The following is a 20,871-nucleotide window of genomic DNA, read 5'->3' on the forward strand; positions in this document are numbered from 1 at the left end:
CAACAGGGACACATGAGGAAATTATTGTTCACAATTATTCACCTAAGCATTTCATCAATCACATGAGGGTCAAGACTTTAACATTGGGATGCTTTTAAGCATGATAAGATAGCATGATCACATGACCAAATCATAAACTGAGTGTTTTATTCTAAATTCGCATGAACATGATATGGAAACCATATTATTTAAAACATACTATAATACATTCCACGTGAAAACAATTGAAATCATAACTTGAAATCAAATTACCAAGGTATAGATAAACATACTTCAACTTTCAAACGTGTAAGAGCTCTTTATATCAAAACTCTTGAAAAAGTAATACATGATCGAAATTCATAAGTGTTTCATGGAGGTAATTCATTGTAAACATGTAATAAGTAGTCATTGTTCAAAACCCAATTATTTAGGCATTTCATCAAACACATAGGGGTCATGAGTTAAAGCATGTGAATATTTAAATCATGTGATATAACATAATTGCAATATAAAAATCATGGGTTAAGGACTTAACATGCGAATATCAACCTTCAAACGTGTCAAGGTCTAATTCCAATGAAAACAATTTGTAAACATGATATAAAAATCGAAATTTATGAAATTTCATGGATATAATTCATATTAACATGTAAAGATCATAATTTTTATACTTGGCAAAATGGTTCAATGGACCCTTGCACTATGTTGGTTTTGTAAGTTGGACACTTCTACTTACATATTTGTCATCTGGACCCATGAACCCACTAAAAAATAATATTTTAAATACTTTTTTGGAGAGTGTAACACTCTCTCCCACGTCAGCTGCCACGTGTGCCACGTCAGCTGCCACGTGTGCCACGTCACCTACCACGTATGCCACGCCAGCTGTCACGTGTGCCACACTAGCTACTACGTGTGCCACGTCAGCTGCCACATCATTTTCAAGCATTTCATTAATTTTCAAGTCATTTTTAAAATGTTACATGACAAATTAAATATTAAAATTAATTTAATTAAATAAATTTTTTTTTAAATTGTAGAAAAGTTTGATTAATCATGTTTTTATTTTTGCTCACAAATTAAACATCAAATTCATTCCAAATAATTAAAATTCTTCTCCAATTAATTTAAGTTTTTAACTATAAATTCATATATACAAACATAATGAATTTTCGATTTTTAAATTTGAATATCTTTAACAAATCCACAAAAAATTTAAGTTTTTTCAAGTTTATTCATTAAATTCACTAATTTTTTAATATCCACTATCACTCACTTTCAATTCAAATTTAAATTTTAATCCCAAATAAAAAAATTTCAAATTTAAATTTTAATCCTAAAAAATATGAAAAAAAATTAAATTGAGAGGAAAAATTTAAAAAATAAAATAAAATTTAAATTGGGGGAGGAGGGACTAGAAATGAGGTGGGGGTGCTGAAAATGGGGCTGGGATGGGGTGGAGGTGTTGGGAAGGGGATGATGTGAGGGTATTAGGAAGGGGTTGAGTGGGGTGGGAGTTACTAAAAATGAGGTTGGGGTGGGGTAGAGGTGTGGGGTTAGGTGGGGTGGGGTGTGTTGGGAATGGGGCTAAGGTAGGGTGAAGGTGCTGGGAATGGGGCTGGAGTGGGATAAGGGTGTTGGGAAGGGGTTGGGTGGGGGTGGGGGTGCTGGAAATGGGGCTGAGATGGGGTAGGATGTTGGTAACAGGGTTGGGATGGGGTAAGGGTATTGGGAAGGGGTTGGGTGGGGGTGAGAGTGCTGGGAATGAGGCTGGGGTGGGGTGTTGGGAATGGGACTGGGGTGGGGTGGGGGTCTTAGGAATGGGGCTGGGTGGGGGTGTTTGGGATGGGACTAAGGGTAAGGTGAGAATGTTGGGACGGGAGGTGGGGTGGGGTGGGGGAAGAGGGAGGAGGAGGTGGGATGAGGGATGGCTGGACGGGGGGAGGGGAATTTTTTAATTCTTTTTTTTCTAAATTTATTATTTTTTAAAAATATTTTTAAATTTAAAAACTAAAAAAATGTTTTAATCCTTTTTAATTATTTTTAAAATTATTTTAATATAAAATTGGCCAAAAATTAACACCCACTCGCACCCCAGGCGAGTGTAATCACTCTCCTTGTCCTAGTTAGCATTTTAATGCCACATAGGCAAAGTCAAAGGTCAAAGGGTTTAAAATATAGCTTTTTAGTGGGTTCAGGGGTCCAGATGACAAACATGTAAGTAGAAGTGCCCAACTTACAAAACCGACCTAGTTCAGGGATCCACTAAGCCATTTTGCCTTTATAGTTTAAATTGGGTTCTTGGGCTCCATGGGTGAAAGGGACCCATGGATGAAAATCTAACATACCTTAAAGCTTTGATATTGAAAGAAAATTAACTTTTATTGAACGTTCTTGGATTGGGAACCTTAAATTCTTGATTATCTTGAAGAAGGGCTTGAATCTTGCTCTTGAGAGATGATCTTGAGAGGAACCCTAATCTTGTTGTTGAGAGTGTATGGGAGGATTTTAAGATGTTTAACTGATGAAATAGGAGAAAATTAACACCCCTTGAGGGTTTTAAGTCGTGGGAGAGGTAGGTTTTGAGAAGAGGAAAAGACCAAAATACCCCTCCGAAGCTAAATAAGTGTTACTGAAATTTTTAGTTGATGACTTGAGTTGATAAATTATCAACTATTTGATGGCTTATCAACTCAAGTCGTCACTTTTGTAGCTGGGATAGTTATGGGTGATAACTTGATTGATAAGTGTAATACCCCGGGAAATTTTTCGTTGAAATTTTGTGCATAAACGTGTTGGGTTCTATCTTCTAGAATGAATTATAAATTTTTCGTGCGGAATGTATTAGATTATGACCCAACATTGCGTATAGTATTGAATAAGCTTTCCAATGATATGTGGATCATCCAAAACAGACACCCGAGCGACGAGTTATGAACATTCCGATTGAACTGTGAATAGTAGTGAACAGTAAAACGTGCAGGAAAAAGTACTGAGGCCCGGCGTATTTTTGCTCCAACTTTCAATATTCATAACTCCTTGTACATAATGATCTACCTACTATATATCAACAAAAAGCTCTGCGAGTCCTCTTTCCAATGAAATTGGTTTTATCTAATTTATCTATCGGAGCAAAAAGTTATGGTCGATCTACTTCAGCCTATCAAAAGTGAATTTTTGGGTCAACTTCAAACGATCATAACTCCTCGTACATAATTATCTGGATGAGATACTATATATCAACGAAAAGATATGAGAGTCCTCTTTCTAATGAAATTGGTTTCACCCAATTTAGATATCAGAGTAAAAGGTTATGGTTGATCTACTTCAGAATATCAAAACAGTCCACCAAAGGACAGATTCGAGAATTGTTTGATTTTTAGGGGCGTTTTGGTCATTCCCCTCACCCAAAATCCATCCAAACCCTATATTAAAGCCTATTAGAAGCATTATATGTTATGTTTCATCAAATTACCTCAAAAAGAAAACCCTAAGCTCCTACATCCAACTTCAAGAACCTCCAAAGTTCACCATTAATTTTGCAAATTTATTCAAGATTCCAAGTTTGTAGTTCAAGAACTTTAAGAATCTCCAAAGTTCACCATTAATTCTGCAAATTTATTCAAGATTCCAAGTTCCTAGTTCAAGAACTTCAAGAACCATCATTCAACGTCACGATTAACATCTCAAAAATGAGTATCGATCTAAAGTTCATCATTCAAGGTATGTGGGATTTTTCAACAAGAACTCTCTTTCGTTCTTGAGACCAAAAGTAATTTTCTTTACAAAGGCTTGATTTTTATTTGATTTTTATGAATTTGAAGTATGAACCCATATCTTATGATGATTATTATGAAATCTTGATGTTTATGATTTTGAAAGATGAATTTACATGTGTGGTGATATAAAGCATGAATCCTGAACGATATTTATCATGATTTTGATATTTGGGTCGTGAATCCCCATTGGAAATTGTATTTTTTTTAGAAAGTGTGTTTTATAAGAAAGTTGATGTTGAATATTTGAGATATTTTGAATGATTTGACCTTTTGGTCTTAATGGAGTTGTTTTGAACTCGATTGTGAAAAAAATCCACGTGGTTGATTTTGGTAGATGGGAAGCATGATGGCTCCCGATGTATACTTATATATTATTGAAATTGTTTTATTATGGATTGTCTTTGAAATGATCTGAAATAAGTCGGGGAGAAATCTTTAGCACCGAGTGGGAGGTATAAAGCGACCTTACTTCCCTAGAACTACGTGCCCTTGTAGGAGTGAGCCTGAGGCTGATTTATATAGTGATCACTAGTTTGTGTGGATTTGATATCGATAGTCCTACTCTGATGGCAAGGATAAGACGGCTCTCCCCAACGTGGGTTGGACGTTAGACTCCATATGGCTCACATGGTTTATGTCGGTTCTAGGATCTCCCAGTGTGTGTGTGTTTCCTTGTGTCTATGGTGAATGGTGAAGTGATTTGAAAGTGGAATTGTGAAAGTTATTCTTTCGAAAGATTTAAATGATATTTACATTATGAGAATTAATATTCTTGATAAACTGAAAGTAATTGACAAATTATATGATGACTCACATGTGTTATTGTACTTATTTCATCCTCTCATGATTATGATGATTTTCTTTGGGCTATGTGAGTCGTTCATATATCCTGCATATTTCTTATAAATACTTATGATGATGATGTTTATAAAACTGCATACACCCCCATATACTCGGTTCCTTTCCATGGTACTGACCCACATTTTCAGATGTGGGCTGTATTTTCTCAGAATATAGGTTCAGGTGCTCAGTTCACGGTTCGACAGTAATTCTTCGGGCACGCTGTTCTATATCTTCTGTCGTGGTGAGTCCTCATGTTCCGAGGATGTGAAGTTTGATGTTGGTTTCATAGAATTGTTTATATTTGATAACTGAGTATGAGTCAGTTGGGGCATGTCTCAATGGCTCGCTGGTTTTATTAATTTTCTTAGAGGCTTGTTAGACTAGTATTGATGTTGGGAGTTGACTAATAAGTCGTATTTTGTTATCTTTCTGAAATTCTTTTATTCTTGGATGATGATTACTCTGTTGATATTTGAGGGTTATTTATGAAAACCCTGTTGATTTGTGTTGAACTGAATGAAAATGGCTCAAAGGGTTAGCTTGGGGCTACTCGTAGCCTCAAGCACTGTGTGACGCTCCGGGACCGGTTTTCCGGGGCGTTACAAACTTGGTATCAAAGCCTAAGGTTTTAAGGTATCCTAGGAAGTCTGACAATCCGCGTTAAGTAGAGTCTTGATCATCGGTGTGTAGCGCGCCACATCTATGAGCAAGAGGCTACAAGACGTTTTAGGAAAAAGTGTGATTCTTTCTTTCAGAAGTCTATCGTGCTTAAAGTGTCTCTTTCTGTTATTGCTTTGTGCTCTCCTCTTTCAGAAATATGCCTCCGCTAGAAAGCTTATTTCCAAGGGGTGTATTTACCATTTGGTTAGAGTCAAAGACACTAAGTTTGAGACTCTAACTCTCCAGTTTGTTAACGTCGTCAATGAGTTTTCTGATGTCTTTTCGGATGATCTCCCAGGGATATCTCTTGATAGAGAGATAGAGTTCGGGATTGATCTTCTTCCCGATACTCAACCCATTTCTATTTCTCCTTACCATATGGCTCCTGTAGAACTTAAGGAGTTGAAAGAGCAATTTAAAGATCTACTAGATAAGGGTTTCATAAGGCCCAGTGTTTCTCCTTGGGGTACTCCTGTGTTGTTTGTGAGAAAGAAAGATGGCTCTTTGCGTATGTGCATTGATTACCGCCAACTGAATAAAGTTACCGTAAAAAATAAGTACCCCCTTCTGAGAATAGATGATTTGTTTGACCAATTGTAAGGTGCAAGTTATTTTTCAAGGATAGACCTTCGTTTCGGCTATCATCAACTCAAAGTTAGGGAGTGTGACATCCCGAAGACCACTTTCCTAACTCGTTATGGCCATTTTGAGTTTCTTGTTATGTCTTTCGGGTTAACTAATGCCCCGACAGCTTTCATGGACCTCATGAATCAAGTGTTCAGACCATATCTGGATATGTTTGTCATAGTGTTCATCGATGATATACTGGTGTATTCTTGTAGTGAGGATGAACATTCTGATCATCTCTGAACTGTCTTGCAAACCCTTAGAGATCACAAGTTGTTTGCCAAGTTCAGTAAGTGTGAGTTTTGGCTAAGGTCAGTTGCTTTTCTGGGTTATATCATTTCTTCCAAGGGTATTAGAGTTGATCCCCAAAAGACCAAAGCTGTTAGAAATTAGCCTAGACCTATTTCTCCGACAGATATCTAAAGTTTCTTGGATTTAGCTGGCTATTACCACTGTTTTGTTGAGGGTTTCTCCTCTATAGCATATCCTATGACTTGGTTGACCCAAAAGAAAGTGAAGTTCTTGTGGTCCGAATCTTGTGAGAAGAGTTTTCAGGAGTTGAAGACTCGACTCACTTCAACCCCTATTTTGACTTTGCCTGATGGTGTTGATGGTTTTATGGTGTACTGTGATGCTTTGAGAGTTGGGTTGGGTTGCGTATTGATGCAGAAGGGTAAGGTGATAGCTTTTGCTTCTAGACAGTTGAAACCCCATGAGAAAAATTACCCCACCCGTGACCTTGAGTTGGCTGCTGTTGTGTTTGCTTTGAAAATCTAGAGACATTATTTGTATGGTGTCCATGTTGATGTTTTCACTGATCATAAGAGTCTGTAGTATGTGTTTACCCAGAGAGAACTGAATCTTAGGTAGAGATGATGGTTAGAATTATTAAAGGACTATGATATGAGTGTGCTGTACTATTCGGGCAAGGCCAATGTTGTGGCGGATGCCCTAAGTAGAGTGTCCATGGGTAGTGTTTCGCATGTGGTAGAAGGTAAGAAAGAGTTGGCTCGTGATGTACATCGTTTGGATAGATTGGGGGTTAAGTTGTTTGACTCTGCTGAAGGTAGTATAGGGGTTCAGAGTAGTTCCGAATCCTCCTTAGTTTGGGAAGTGAAGGAAAAACAATACTTAGATGCTAGTTTGGTCAGACTGAAGGAGTCAGTCAAGGACCAAAAAGTAGAGGTTTTCTCCCAAGGGCGAGATGGTGCGTTGAGATTGCAGGGTAGATTGTGTGTCCCGAATGTTTATGATCTGAGACAGAGGATTATGGCTGAAGCGCATGGGGCGCGATATTCTATTCATCCTGGTGCCACCAAGATGTACCGAGACTTGCGAAAAATCTATTGGTGGAGTGGCATAAAGAAAGATATAGCAGCGTTTGTAGCTAAGTGTGCAACATGCCAACAGGTTAAGGTTGAACACCAAAGACCTGGTGGTATGATGCAAGAGTTTAGTATTCCCACCTGGAAGTGGGAAGAGATAAATATGGACTTCGTGATTAGTTTACCTCCTTCCCGACGCCATCATGATTCCATTTGGGTTGTGATTGATAGGTTGACTAAGTCTGCTCATTTCTTGCCTGTTCATACTTCATATACTGCTGAGGATTACGCTAGATTGTATATTCGAGAGCTAGTCAGACTGCATGGAGTTCCCTTGTCTATCATTTCGGATAGGGGTACTCAGTTCACTTCGCAATTTTGGAAAGCTTTTCAGAAGGGTCTTGGTACCTAAGTGCTTTTGAGTTCTGCTTTTCATCCGCAGACCGATGGTCAGGTTGAACGGACCATCCAGACCTTAGAGGATATGTTGAGAGCTTGTGCACTTGACTTTAAGGGGAGTTGGGATGATCACTTATCGTTGATAGAGTTTGCTTACAATAACAGTTTCCACTCTAGTATTGGCATGGCTCCGTTTAAAGCCTTATGTGAGAGGAAGTGTAGATCACCCATAGGTTGGTTTGAGGTGGGTGAAGCGGCTGTGAGTGGTCCTGATTTGGTGTTTGAGGCTATGGAAAAAGTCAAGTTGATTAGGGAAAGGTTGAAAATTGTGCAGAGTCGTCAGAAGTCATATGCGGATGTTAGAAGGAGAGACCTTGAGTTTGAAGTTTGTGACCTAGTGTATCTAAAAATTTCACCCATGAAGGAGGTGAAGAGATTCAGAAAGAAGGGGAAGCTTAGTCCCCGTTATGTTGGTCCTTACAAAATTCTTAGCCGTGTTGGTAAGGTAGCTTATGAGGTCGAGTTACCTTCCGAGTTGTCCTCTGTTCATCCAATATTCCATGTCTCCATGCTTAGAAAGCATATTAGCGATGTTGTGGTAGTGGATTCCTCTGTGAGTGCTGACATTCAAGAAAATCTTTCTTTTGATGAGATTCCTGTTGAGATTCTTGATTTCAGTATCCGAAAACTAAGGAACAAAGAAGTTCCCTTGGTCAAGGTGTTGTGCCGAAACCAATCTGTTGAGGGTGCAACTTGGGAAGCTGAGGCGGATATGCGATCCAAGTACCCGCACCTATTTTCTGCGAACTCCGATCAAGTCGAAGGTACCGTTCTTTCCTAAATCATGCACTTTTGATAAAAGTTGCAGCAGTTCAGCTGTCATTTATTATGTGTTCAGCTGTAGTTTCTTGAATTTATGCATTCTATGTTGCATTCAGAGTGATAAACGATGTGGTGATGAGTCTAACGAATGGTTTCAACTATATACTCTATTCCCTATCTAATCTTGGCATGTCTAGTGTCATTCGAGGACGAATGTTTTCAAGGAGGGATGACGTAATACCCCAGGAAATTTTTCGTTGAAATTTTGTGCGTAAACATGTTGGGTTCTATCTTCTAGGATGAATTATAAATTTTCCATGAGGAATGTCTTAGATTATGAACCACCATTGCGTATAGTATTGAATAATCTTTCCAACGATATGTGAATTATCCAAAATGGACACTCGAGCGACGAGTTATGAACATTCCGATCGAACCATGAATAGTAGTGAACAGTAAAACGTGCAGGAAAAAGTACTGAGGCCTGGCGTATTTTTGCTCCAACTTTAAACAATCATAAATCTTTATACATAATGATCTGGGTGATCTACTATATATCAACGGAAAGCTCTGCGAGTCCTCTTTCCAATTAAATTGGTTTCATCTAATTTATCTATCAGAGCAAAAAGTTATGGTTGATCTACTTCAGCTTACCAAAAGTGAATTTTTGGGTCAACTTCAAATGATCATAACTCCTCGTACACAATGATCTGGGTGAGATACTATATATCAACGGAAAGATATGAGAGTCCTCTTTCTAATGAAATTGGTTCCATCCAATTTGGATATTGGAGTAAAACGTTATGGTTGATCTACTTCAGACTATCAAAACAGTCCACCAAAGGACAAATTCGAGAATTATTTAATTTTTAGGTGCTTTTTGGTCATTCCCCCTCACCTAAAATCCGTCCAAACCCTATATTAAAGCCTATTAGAAGCATTATATGTTATATTTCATCAAACTTCCTCAAAAAGAAAACCCTAAGCTCCTACATCCAACTTCATGAACCTCCAAAGTTCACCATTAATTCTGCAAATTTATTCAAGATTCCAAGATCCTAGTTCAAGAACTCCAAGAACCATCATTCAAAGACATGATTAACATCTCAAAAGCGAGTATCGATCTAAAGTTCATTATTCACGGTATGTGGGGTTTTTCAACAAGAACTCTCTTTCGTTCTTGTGCCCAAAAGTAATTTTCTTTACAAAAGCATGATTTTTATTTGATTTTTATGAATTTGAAGCATGAACCCATATCTTATGATGATTATTATGAAATCTTGATGTTTATGATTTTGAAAGATGAATTTACATGTGTGGTGATATAAAGCATGAATCTGGAATGATATTTATGATGATTTTGATATTTGGGTCATGAATCCCCATTGGAAATTGTGTTTTTTTTGAGATAGTGTGTTTTATAAGCACGTTGATGTTGAATATTTAGGATTTTTTGAATGATTTGACCTTTTGGTCTTAATAGAGTTGTTTTGAACTCGAGTGTGAAGGAAATCCACAACATGATTGATTTTGATAGATGGAAAGCATGATGGCTCCCGATGTATACTTATATATTACTGAAATTATTTTATTGTGGATTGTGTTTGAAATGATCTGAGCTAAGTTTGGGAGAAATCTTTAGCACCGAGTGGGAGGTATAAAGCGACCTTACTTCCCTAGAACTACGTGCCCCCATAGGAGTGAGCCTGAGGCTGATTTATATAGTGATCACTAGTTTGTGTGGATTTGATATCGATAGTCCTACTCTGATGGCAAGGATAAGACGTCTCTCCCCAACGTGGGTTGGACGTTGGACTCCATGTGGCTCACATGGTGTATGTCAGTTATAGGATCTCCCAGTGTGTGTGTGTTTTCTTGTGTCTATGGTGAATGGTGAAGTGATTTGAAAGTGGAATTGTGAAAGTTATTCTTTCGGAAGATTTAAATGATATTTACATTATGAGAATTGATATTCTTGATGAACTGAAAGTGATTGACAAATTATGTGATGACTCACATGTGTTATTGTACTCATTTCATCCTCTCATGATTATGATGATTTTCTTCGGGCTATGTGAGTCTTTCATACATCCTGCATATTTCTTATAAATATTTATGATGATGATGTTTATAAAACTGCATACACCCCCATATACTCGATTCCTTTCCATGGTATTGACCCACATCTTCGGATGTAGGCTGTATTTTCTTGGAATGTAGGTTCAGGTGCTCAGTTCTAGGTTCGACGGTGATTCTTCGGGCACGCTGTTCTATATCCTCTATCGTGGTGAGTCCTCATGTTCCGAGGATGTGATGTCTGATGTTGGTTTCACGAAATTGTTTACATTTGATAACTGAGTATGAGTCAGTTGGGGCATATCCCAATGGCTCGCTGGTTTTATTGATTTTCTTAGAGGCTTGTTAGACTAGTATAGATGTTGGGAGTTGACTAATAAGTCGTATTTTGTTATCTTTCTGAAATTCTTTTATTCTTGGATGATGATTACTCTATTGATATTTGAGGGTTATTTATGGAAACCCCGTTGATTTGTGTTGAACTGAATGAAAATGGCTCAAAAGGTTAGCTTGGGGCTACTCGTAGCCTCAAGCACCGTGTGACGCTTCGGGACACATTTTCCGGGACATTATAATAAGTTATCACTTAGTTGATGACTTATCACCTCAAGTCGTCACTTTGTAGCCGAAGTTGATGACTTTCTGGTTTGGGCCAACGACTTGGCTGATAAGTCGTCACTTAGTTGACGGGTTATCACCTCAAGTCGTCACTTTGTTGACAGACAGACATGCTGAGGTAAAATGAGTATAGATTTTCACTCCGATATCGGATTAAGGTGAAACTAAATATGTTGGAAAGAACACTCAAAGATATTTTTTTTGGTATATAGTAGGCCACGTAAATCATTATGTACAAGGAGTATTTGTCGTTTAAAGTTGACCCAAGATGAAACGTTCACTAAAATTTAATCAATGGAAACGTTCTCAACTCGTCTTTGAGTTAAGAGATTTTTATGCCCTCGACTGATATAATAGGACATTTCAATACTATAGAATTGATCATGATGCCTATATAGACATAAAATCACTGGGTTCAAGTCTGTATGCATAGGAATAACGAACTAAATTTTAGTCCGAAAATGTGAGGTGGTACATTATCTCCCCTTGGGAACATTCATCCTGGAATGAGACTGGTTATATTGAGAATACTATACTAAGGTTACTGAGAGCATATATCGAGCATGCATGAATTGGAACATGATTGGATAACTGAGTCTTGGCATGATACCTGAACTTAACTGATTTCGTGAATACATGCACTGATATGAGGATGTTTATAAAGCTGAGATAAAATGAGAGAGTCAACTTCTGAGTACCCATTACTTCAAGCTGGATCTTGTTTCAAGAAGAAAATCTGAGAGATTTAGTACATGAAAACTTGGGCATTACAATACATCTCCCTCTTGGAATAGTTCATCCCAGAATGATACTGACTTGGATAAAATAATAAGGAAAGACTAAGATGATGCACGAAACACTTACGGACTAAATCATGTCTGAACATCTAGAATGGTAAACTGAGGTCTGAGTAATAGATGGTCAATGACATGAATTCATCTGTAATACCTCGAACTTTCTGTAAGCCTAATTTCATCTCTAGAAGATTAAGGGTTGACTTCCTAAGTTAATATTATTTAAATAATATAGAATTTTCCTAATTTTGACTATTTATCATGTGGAAAATTGAATTATCTTTCCAACGATACCCATTTCTCCAAAATTCGATGTTAAGGTAAAAAGTTATGGCCGAATTACAGAAAGTAGTCTGAGTCGCCCAGGTGCGACGAAAAGGGCCCGATGGACCGTCGAGCTAGTAACGGATAGTCTCCCAAACCTTTGCAACTGAGGCAGTGAAACCAGCTTCTGGCCAAGCACGGTAGAAAGGGCCGACGGACCAACGAGCTAGCGATGGATCGTCGCCCAAACCATCGCCATAGGAGCAGTGCGACGAGATGGACCGACGTATCGTCGAGCCAGCGACGGACCATCGCCCAGGCCGTTGCACACGTCCGTTCAGTGATTTAAAGCCATTTTTAAAAGGATTTTTTGGTCTTTTTCCATTTTTAAATACTTAGATATATCAAAATGAAGCATAGAACTTCAGATCATCCAAAGCATAAAAAGCTAGGGTTTTCTCTCAAGATTAACCCTCAAGAGCAACACCCAATTTCTTCTCTAAGATTTCACCATAGTTCTTACAAATTGGGTTAAGATTCAAGGTTCCCAAGTCAAAATCTTTAAGAACCCTCACTCAAGAATATGAAAAAGAGTCTCAAGCAAGCTTATTCATCTACAAGTCATAATCTAACGTATGTGGGGTTTGAACAAGGGTAACTCTTTCATCCTTGTGCCCAAAGGCTTATTTTAAATTACAAGTTACTGAATTTTTATGTGATTTCCCATGAAATTAAGTTAGGGTTCATACCCACTTTCATTATTTGTAAGATTGTGAGATTTCCAATGGATTAAAAGTTGATTACATGATTTTATTTATATTTCCATGCCTATTGATGAAATTTACTGATTTTAAGATACTTTATGAGTAATTGCATTACCAGGCATGAATTTTGAGATATCTGACTTGAGATTACTGTTTGGGTCAATAGACCCCCTTGAAAGATTGTTATTCAAGATTGTTTGGGTCATAAGTACCCCATAGCTAAGTTATTTTCAGATTTTAGTTAAAGATTTGACCTTTTGGGTCTAAGCTAAGATAGGGATCCACATTAATTATGACTTAAAGTCAAGAGAAGTATATTTGGTCTTTATTATAGACCCTTGAATTATTTTAAAGTGGATTTCCTAAAAGTTCTGAGCTTAAGTATGGGAGTAGTATTTAGTATGCAGTTGGGGTATGATTCCAAGGTCTCATGCGCCACAACTACGTGCCCCCATAGGTTTCTGAGTTACCCTAAGTGGGTTAAGATAAGTGATCACTAAAGTTAAGATTCTATTTCGATGGCAAGGGTAGAGCAACTCTCCCAACGTGGGCAAGACGTTGGACTCCATGTGGCTCACATGGTTTATGTCAGTTAGAAGAAACTCCCAAAGCAGTCCCCTACTCTAACTAATATAAAATTTTATACGTTAAAATTTTGATTTTGAGGTTCTCAAAGTCCTAAAATCTCTAAGTTTTGAAGAAGTCCCTTATCCTCCATAAGATAAAAGTATAAGTTTTGAAAGCTATTGTTTTTAAGATTTCTCTTGCTTACAAGTTTTGAGAATAAGATGGAGAATACAAATTTTAGAACTAAGTGTAACGACTCACTGGATTTGTACTATATGCTTCATTATACATGATTTATGAGATTCACATTTCAGTTTTTCTCAAGCTATTTGAGTCATTCATATCAGCATGCATGTTTTATAAAGAATGATAAAATTGTTTACTTAAATGCATACACCCCCACATACTCAGTATATCCTCAAAGTACTGATCCACATATACGTCTGTGTGCTACATTGTCTCATAATATAGGTTCAGGTGCTCAGTCTCAGTAGTGACAGTGATTCTCGAATACCTTTTTCTATACTTCGTAGCTGGTGAGTCTTCATGGTTCGAGGACCTATTGCTCAGATTTTCAGTTGCTATTGCTTTCAGTTTAGTCGAGTCAGTTGGGGATCTATCCCAATGACTTTCTAGTTCTTGATTAGTAGAGGCTTTGTCAGACTAGATTATCTGTATGTTTAGACTTTCAGTATTTTGACTGTTCAGATAAGTATTTCTTCGTATTCTATTATGATTTTGATATAACAGTACCATTGTTTTTCTTTATTCATCTCAAAGTAAGTTTTATATGTAGTAGCAGGCTCAAAGGGTTAGATTGGGGCTACTTGTAGCCTTAAGCACCGTATGACATTCTGGGATGAAATTTCGGGACATTACATCATCAAAGAGGTTTGAACTGAAGACATGCATGACATGAATCTGAATTTCGCTGATTATTAAGAGTGTATCATGAGTACTGGGATTAAACATACTATAAAACATGAATACATAAGTCATAAGATGCATGACCTGGGTTTGGAGTTCATAAATTAATGGAATATGGTTCAGACTACTGGGTGAACAGGAACTCCTTATACTAAAAACTGGAATCATACATGATTTTTTTATAAAGTGCACGAATATAAACTATGATCATAGGGCTGACATGTAAGGGATGAGTAGATATTGTGATAACTAAAATACAAAACTTTGCACTGAGATAAGAATGGGTTAGGCATTGTCCTCTCTTATTGTTATTCTATAACATACTGACATCACTACTAGAATTTGATAGCCTGACTTGGTTACTTGCTCTATCATCTCCCGGTTAGCTTCAAGCCATCATTCTAAGTTTGTGAACCACTTAACAAACTCTAAACTAAACTAAAACCACTTTACTCTAGAGTCCGATATATGACAATACTCATAAACACTAAACTCACCTTGAAAGACTGTACCTGAAAGTGTAAAACCCTAGTGCTGACACTTCCTTCTGAGATAGAACTCGTAACTTTTTATAGCCCTATATACATCATGTAACAACTTAAGAACTGACTAACTTAGAATTCTCAACTCTTCTTTCTATTACCTCAATCCTTAAAGATTCAAACTTAGATTCTAACACTTAACATGGATATCCCCAAACCTTCAATGAACCATACTACTTTCATCATAGCCTATAATTATCCTATCTCTAAACTTATATTTTCCCTACACCATGGGAATTACCATTACACCAACACACCCAATATCAACAACATAAAATTTTCGAATCAACAAACCTAAATTCTTGCATACACTATTTTCAAGATTATCGATTCACCTTTTATACAACTAGTTCCATGGATACATAGTCCACCAAATTCAGATAACACTATCCATACTTTACTGCTGATAAACTTCTGGATTCATGCTTCTAACTCTAGGTGATACACTATCATAGGATTCTGAGGAGGGACCTGAAAGCACATTCGGCTTTGGCTCAAAGCATGATTTTTCATGATCACGAATGCAATATTTCAAACTTTAGAATGTAAGGGTACTGATGGGATCCTTTTAACCCCGCATGCAATCCCATATCTGTCTATAGGGAATGCGTGAGAAAGTTCTATTTGAAAGGATTTAAGCTTGGCTATTTCTATTGCCTCAAGAATAGGAAAAGTTGGCACAAATAGAGTAACATGAGAATCTGCATAAGTTCCTTAGAGAAAAATTCCAATGTACGATCTGAGACATGAAAGAAGGGAACTTTTCCTAAAACGTCTTGTAGCCTCTTGCCCATAAGTGTGGCACTGCTTTACACCTATGCACAAGACTCTACTCAATGCGGCTTTCAGATTTCTCAGGATAATTTAAAACCTTAGGCTCTGATACCAAGTTTGTATCGACTCGAAAATACTCCATAGATGTCACACGGTGCTTACGGTCCCAAGGGACCACAAGCTAACCCATAAACTGGTACCTTCTATGAGCACTGAATAGATACTGATAACAAAAAAATCGTGTACGGAAACTAACTGAAAATGCTATAAGATTTTAAATGCTAAAAACAATGCTAAATCGTAAGACTAAAAACAACTATCTGAAAACTGATAAATCTAACTGACTATCTAAAAGTGTCTCAAAGCTTCTAATTGACTGAGAAGTTGATGGGACAAGCCCCCAACTAACTCTGACCGACTACTAAATTCAAATACTGAAATAGACAGCAACAGTCCTCGATAATTGAGGACTCACCACTGTTGTTGTTGATGATGTACTGGAATGTCTAAGTATGGTCGGGATCCTGAGCTTCCGAACCTAGGATATAAGACATCATAGCGCAAGAAATGAGTATGCGATCAGTACTTTAAATATATTGGTATACTAGATGAGGTTAGACTATTCTGCATGGGTTATGTGCATGAGTAATAACTGACTGAATGAGTAGCATGAGGTATCTGAATAACTGATATGAATGCATGGATGCCGTAAAATATGAGAATGCATGACCAAGCATATAACATGATTCTAAAATAGTTTGTAAATTGAAGTACTAAAATCTGATAACTGAATAATTGATAAACTGTATGTTATGGTCAAGCAAAACTGAACTGAGTTTTGAACTGAATACTGAAACTGAAACTGTGGGAGGTATCATCTAACCGATTGTAACACCCCCTATTCAAGTACGTGTATTGGCGTATTCAAGTACGTGTATTGGTCTTATTTATATAGAATTAATATTTTTATTTTATTTATACCGGAATTTGCCCGTCGATGGTTCCATGCGAAGGTTATTGAATAAGCTTTCCAACGATATAAAGATTTCCAAAAATGGATAGATTTCGGATATAATCGAGCACGTTAGAAACTATAAAACGGTGGCTGGGATATTTGGGAATAGTAAATGTGCAGGAAAATTTCCTGCACACAAACTACTGAAGCCAGCCGAATTTTTGGGTCAACTTCGAATGATCATAACTCCCTTAATATAATGAAATGGTAGAGCTGCGACCTATGAAAAGAAATATCTTTGAGTCTTCTTTCCAATTCAATTGGTTTCATCCAAATCTAACATCTGAGTAAGGAGTTATACTCGTTTTACTTCAGCCTATCAAAACAGATTTTTAGGGTCAACTTCAAACGACCATAACTTCTTGTATAGGATGAACTGGGTGGCCTACTTTATATGAAATGAAAGATCTTTGAATTATCCTTCCAACTATACCAATTTCACCCAAATATGATATTGGAGCAAAGAGTTATGGTCGATCTACTTTAGCTTATCAAAATAGTCCACCAAAGGACAGATTTGACATTATCTAAATTTTAAAGGCATTTTGGTCATTTCCTATTATATTATGGACGGGAATATGTGTATATATACATGTATATGAGTTCAAAAACTCATTTTCATCATCAATCATTGATAAAGAACAAACCCTAACCAAATTTGACCTTTAAATTACTTTTGATTCGACCGTAGAAATTCCAAAGTAATCCGATAACCGCGTTTGTCATCTCGAGAGCTTCGAATGGCACCTATTATTTGTGCAAACAAGATTGCATAATCAAGAGGTGAATTCTAAGGTATGAATATTGTTTTCCTTTGTTCTTTTCCATATGTATATGTGTGATAGAGGATTATATGTATTGGTTGTTATTGAAAGGTGATGAAAATAGGGTTATGGACTATTTTGCATAGTTTGGTTGTATTGAATTATGGAAGGTGGATATGGTAATTGAGTTATGTAAGGTGGATATGGTGATATACTATTGAATTGATAATTATTTATGTCTATGGCTCAATTTGGTTTAATGGATTGGTTGGAAGGATAAATGAATCCAAACTTGATATTGGAGGATGTTGTATGAATATGCATAGCATGTGAATGTAATTGGAGTATAAGAGGGTTAAAGTGACACCCTTTATGGTGTAATTAAGGCTTATTACTTAACCACTAGTTTGGTGAATTCAAATAATTGAATTGTGACGTTTGGTCGCTAATACTAGATTGCTATATATGTTTATTATAGATAAGTAATCCAAAAAGATGGGAAGTCCATTTGGGACTAGTATTGAAGATTGACAGTCAGGTATGTAAAGCATACTCTATACCATATCTTTGGCATGAAAGTGAACAATTGTTCTATTAAGAAAATTTCCAAAGTTATTCAGTAGCATGTGATCCATAATGGTTTTGTATGATGTCCTACGTTACCAATGAACTTGTTTCCACCCTACAAGATGTCAAGAAATTCCAATACTTACTTGTTTTCCAAATCTTACATGTTTATTGCACTAATGAATGTCATAAGGTATCCGGTTATTCAAACAAGATCCATGTGCTATTAATGACTCCAAAACATTTCATTGATATATCAATAAGTTCCTACTTCATTGTTATGGCATTGATGACTCCAAAACACTTCATTGATGTGCCAATGAGTTCTTACTTCATTGTTATTGCATTGATGGTCTATTATATGTCTCTTATTGATGTATCATTGTTTCAAAGTATCAAAAATGCAGTGGCGACCGAAATAACAATCTCAAAGATTAATTAAACTAAGTGATGGAAGTTCTCTCTTATCTGGTGGTATCCCAGAGGCATAAGCCTATCATGGGTCGATTCCTATTTATGTGTTTATGGGTGGTATCCCAGGGGCATAAGCCTATCATGGGTCGATCCCAGTTGATATGTATTGGAGGCAGCCTAACGGTCACAGTACAGTACAGTACAGTAATGATTACAAAGATGATAAGAACGAAGGTAAAGTGATTGAATAAATACAATGTACAGGTTGTCATAAGTTCTAGTAGGTGTGGTCCACTCCTATTACGATTTATTCACTTGTTTCTAATTTCTATTGAGCTCCTATATCATATGTGATTATCTACAGCCTTACATATTCAGTATATATTTCGTACTGACGTCCCCCATGGGGGACCTGTATTTCATGCTACAGGCACAGGTACCTCAGCTCATACACCGCACAAGTAGAAGCCAGGATATCCAGCTGCTTTTGGTGAGCTTCAGTTTGCTTCGGGGATTTCTGTGTTATATCCAGTCAGTTTTGGTATTGTATAGAAGTTACTTATATGGCGGGGTGTGTCCCGACCTTAGTTAAACTCTGTGTATTATCTAGAGTCTTTGTAGACCTAATGTATAGTCAAGGTGGATTTTTGTTAATAGACATGATGGCTCCAACGGCCAAGTATTGTATATACATATATATGTGTGCTTGAGCTTATACTGGTGATTATTTCCTTTTATATGCGACATGATGTTGTCCGAATTTCAGGTTGTCATAAAGGTATGCATGGGAAGTATAAGGTTATGAGCTGGTTCTCCTGGGCCTCCTCGGTTACGGGTGCCAATCCGCCCCAATAAGATTTGAGGCGTGACACCGATATGCCCCAAAGTTGAGCTGATCGGGGTCCAACCTGTGACCCCAGTTGGAAGGGTGCTAGTACCGTGCACGGGTACTAACAATGGCTGTGTCAACCCTAAATTAGTAGGAAGACATCTTGTCAACCCTAAACTAATAGGAAGACTCATAAGATATGTGTGAACCCTAAACTAGGAGAAAAATATCTCAAACCTACGTTGCCTACGTAGTTCTGTAACTCAGTGATTTCTACAAGGGGTCAAACCCTATACTGAAAGGAATGCCTCTATCCTTGGGTTTGCTCGGTGCTGAATCTTACTCCCAATTGAATGACACTAATTACGGGACTGGACTAAGTTTAACTGAAGAAGAAACTGACTCGGATTACTAAACTGATCTAGGTTTGACTGACATGATAACTGACTAACCTGATAATGCTCATATGAGTCTGAAACCATTTTGAGAATACTAAGACTAAGTAACAGCTAAATTTTGGGTATTCATAACCCCTAAGACTAGATAACAATAACAACAGGGACATATGAAAGCTTTGAAACGATGGAAGGAAATCATTGTTCACAATTATTCACTTAAGTATTTCATCAATCATATTGGGGTCAAGAATTTAACATTGGGATGCTTTTAAGTATGATAAGATAGCACAATCACTTGACCAAATCATAAACTGAGTGTTTTATTATGAATTCACATGAACATGATATGGAAATCATATTATTTAAAACATACTATAATGCATTCCACATGAAAACAATTGAAATCATAACTTGAAATCAAATTACCAAGGTATAGATAAACATACTTCAATTTTCAAACGTAGAAGGGCTCTTTCTATCAAAATTCTTGAAAAAGTAATACATGATCGAAATTCATAAGGGTTTTATTCATATCAATCTGTCAGTAGTATTATTCATGTACATAAACCCTTGCATTAGCCTACCTCACTCATATACTCAGTACTCCAGTTGTACTGACGCATTTGCGCTATGATGATTTCTTTTCTTATTACATCATAGGTTCAGAGGCATGAGTCCCAGACCAGCAGTAGCAGTTGCATTCAACATACAGAGTTGTAGTGAGTCCTCTTCATTCGAGGACGACATTATTTGATTTATTCATTTATTTCTTCAGTTCAGTTTTACGGAGTTAGTTGGAGACATATTCCTTCAACTCCTTATTTCAGACAGTACTTAGAGGCTTTTGGATTTATGCTTAGATTTAGCTTTCAAATTCAGTTTTCAGTTGTTTTGGCTATTTTTTGCCCATATGGATGTTATATTATTTTAGTTGAACCTTATGGCCTATTATGCATATTTTCTGCATTATTAGGTCATGAATTGCAGTATACAGGTACAGATATCAGTCATGGGTTAGCTTGTGGTCCCTTAGGGTCATAAGCACCGTGTAGCATTCTGGTTCAGAAAATTGGGGTGTTAAAGTAAGCCACTGCAATTACACCGCATCGCTGTGAGCCTTT

At 37.0% G+C, this 20,871-nt stretch overlaps 1 pseudogene; it reads left to right on the top strand.

Annotated features, from left to right (window-relative positions):
* The first annotated feature begins 1,655 nt into the window (after positions 1 to 1,655).
* Positions 1,656 to 8,387, top strand: LOC124889709 (annotated as a pseudogene).
* Positions 8,388 to 20,871: the final 12,484 nt, after the last annotated feature.

The sequence above is a fragment of the Capsicum annuum genome, chromosome 12, assembly GCF_002878395.1.
Source record: "Capsicum annuum cultivar UCD-10X-F1 chromosome 12, UCD10Xv1.1, whole genome shotgun sequence".
Lineage (NCBI taxonomy): Eukaryota > Viridiplantae > Streptophyta > Magnoliopsida > Solanales > Solanaceae > Capsicum > Capsicum annuum.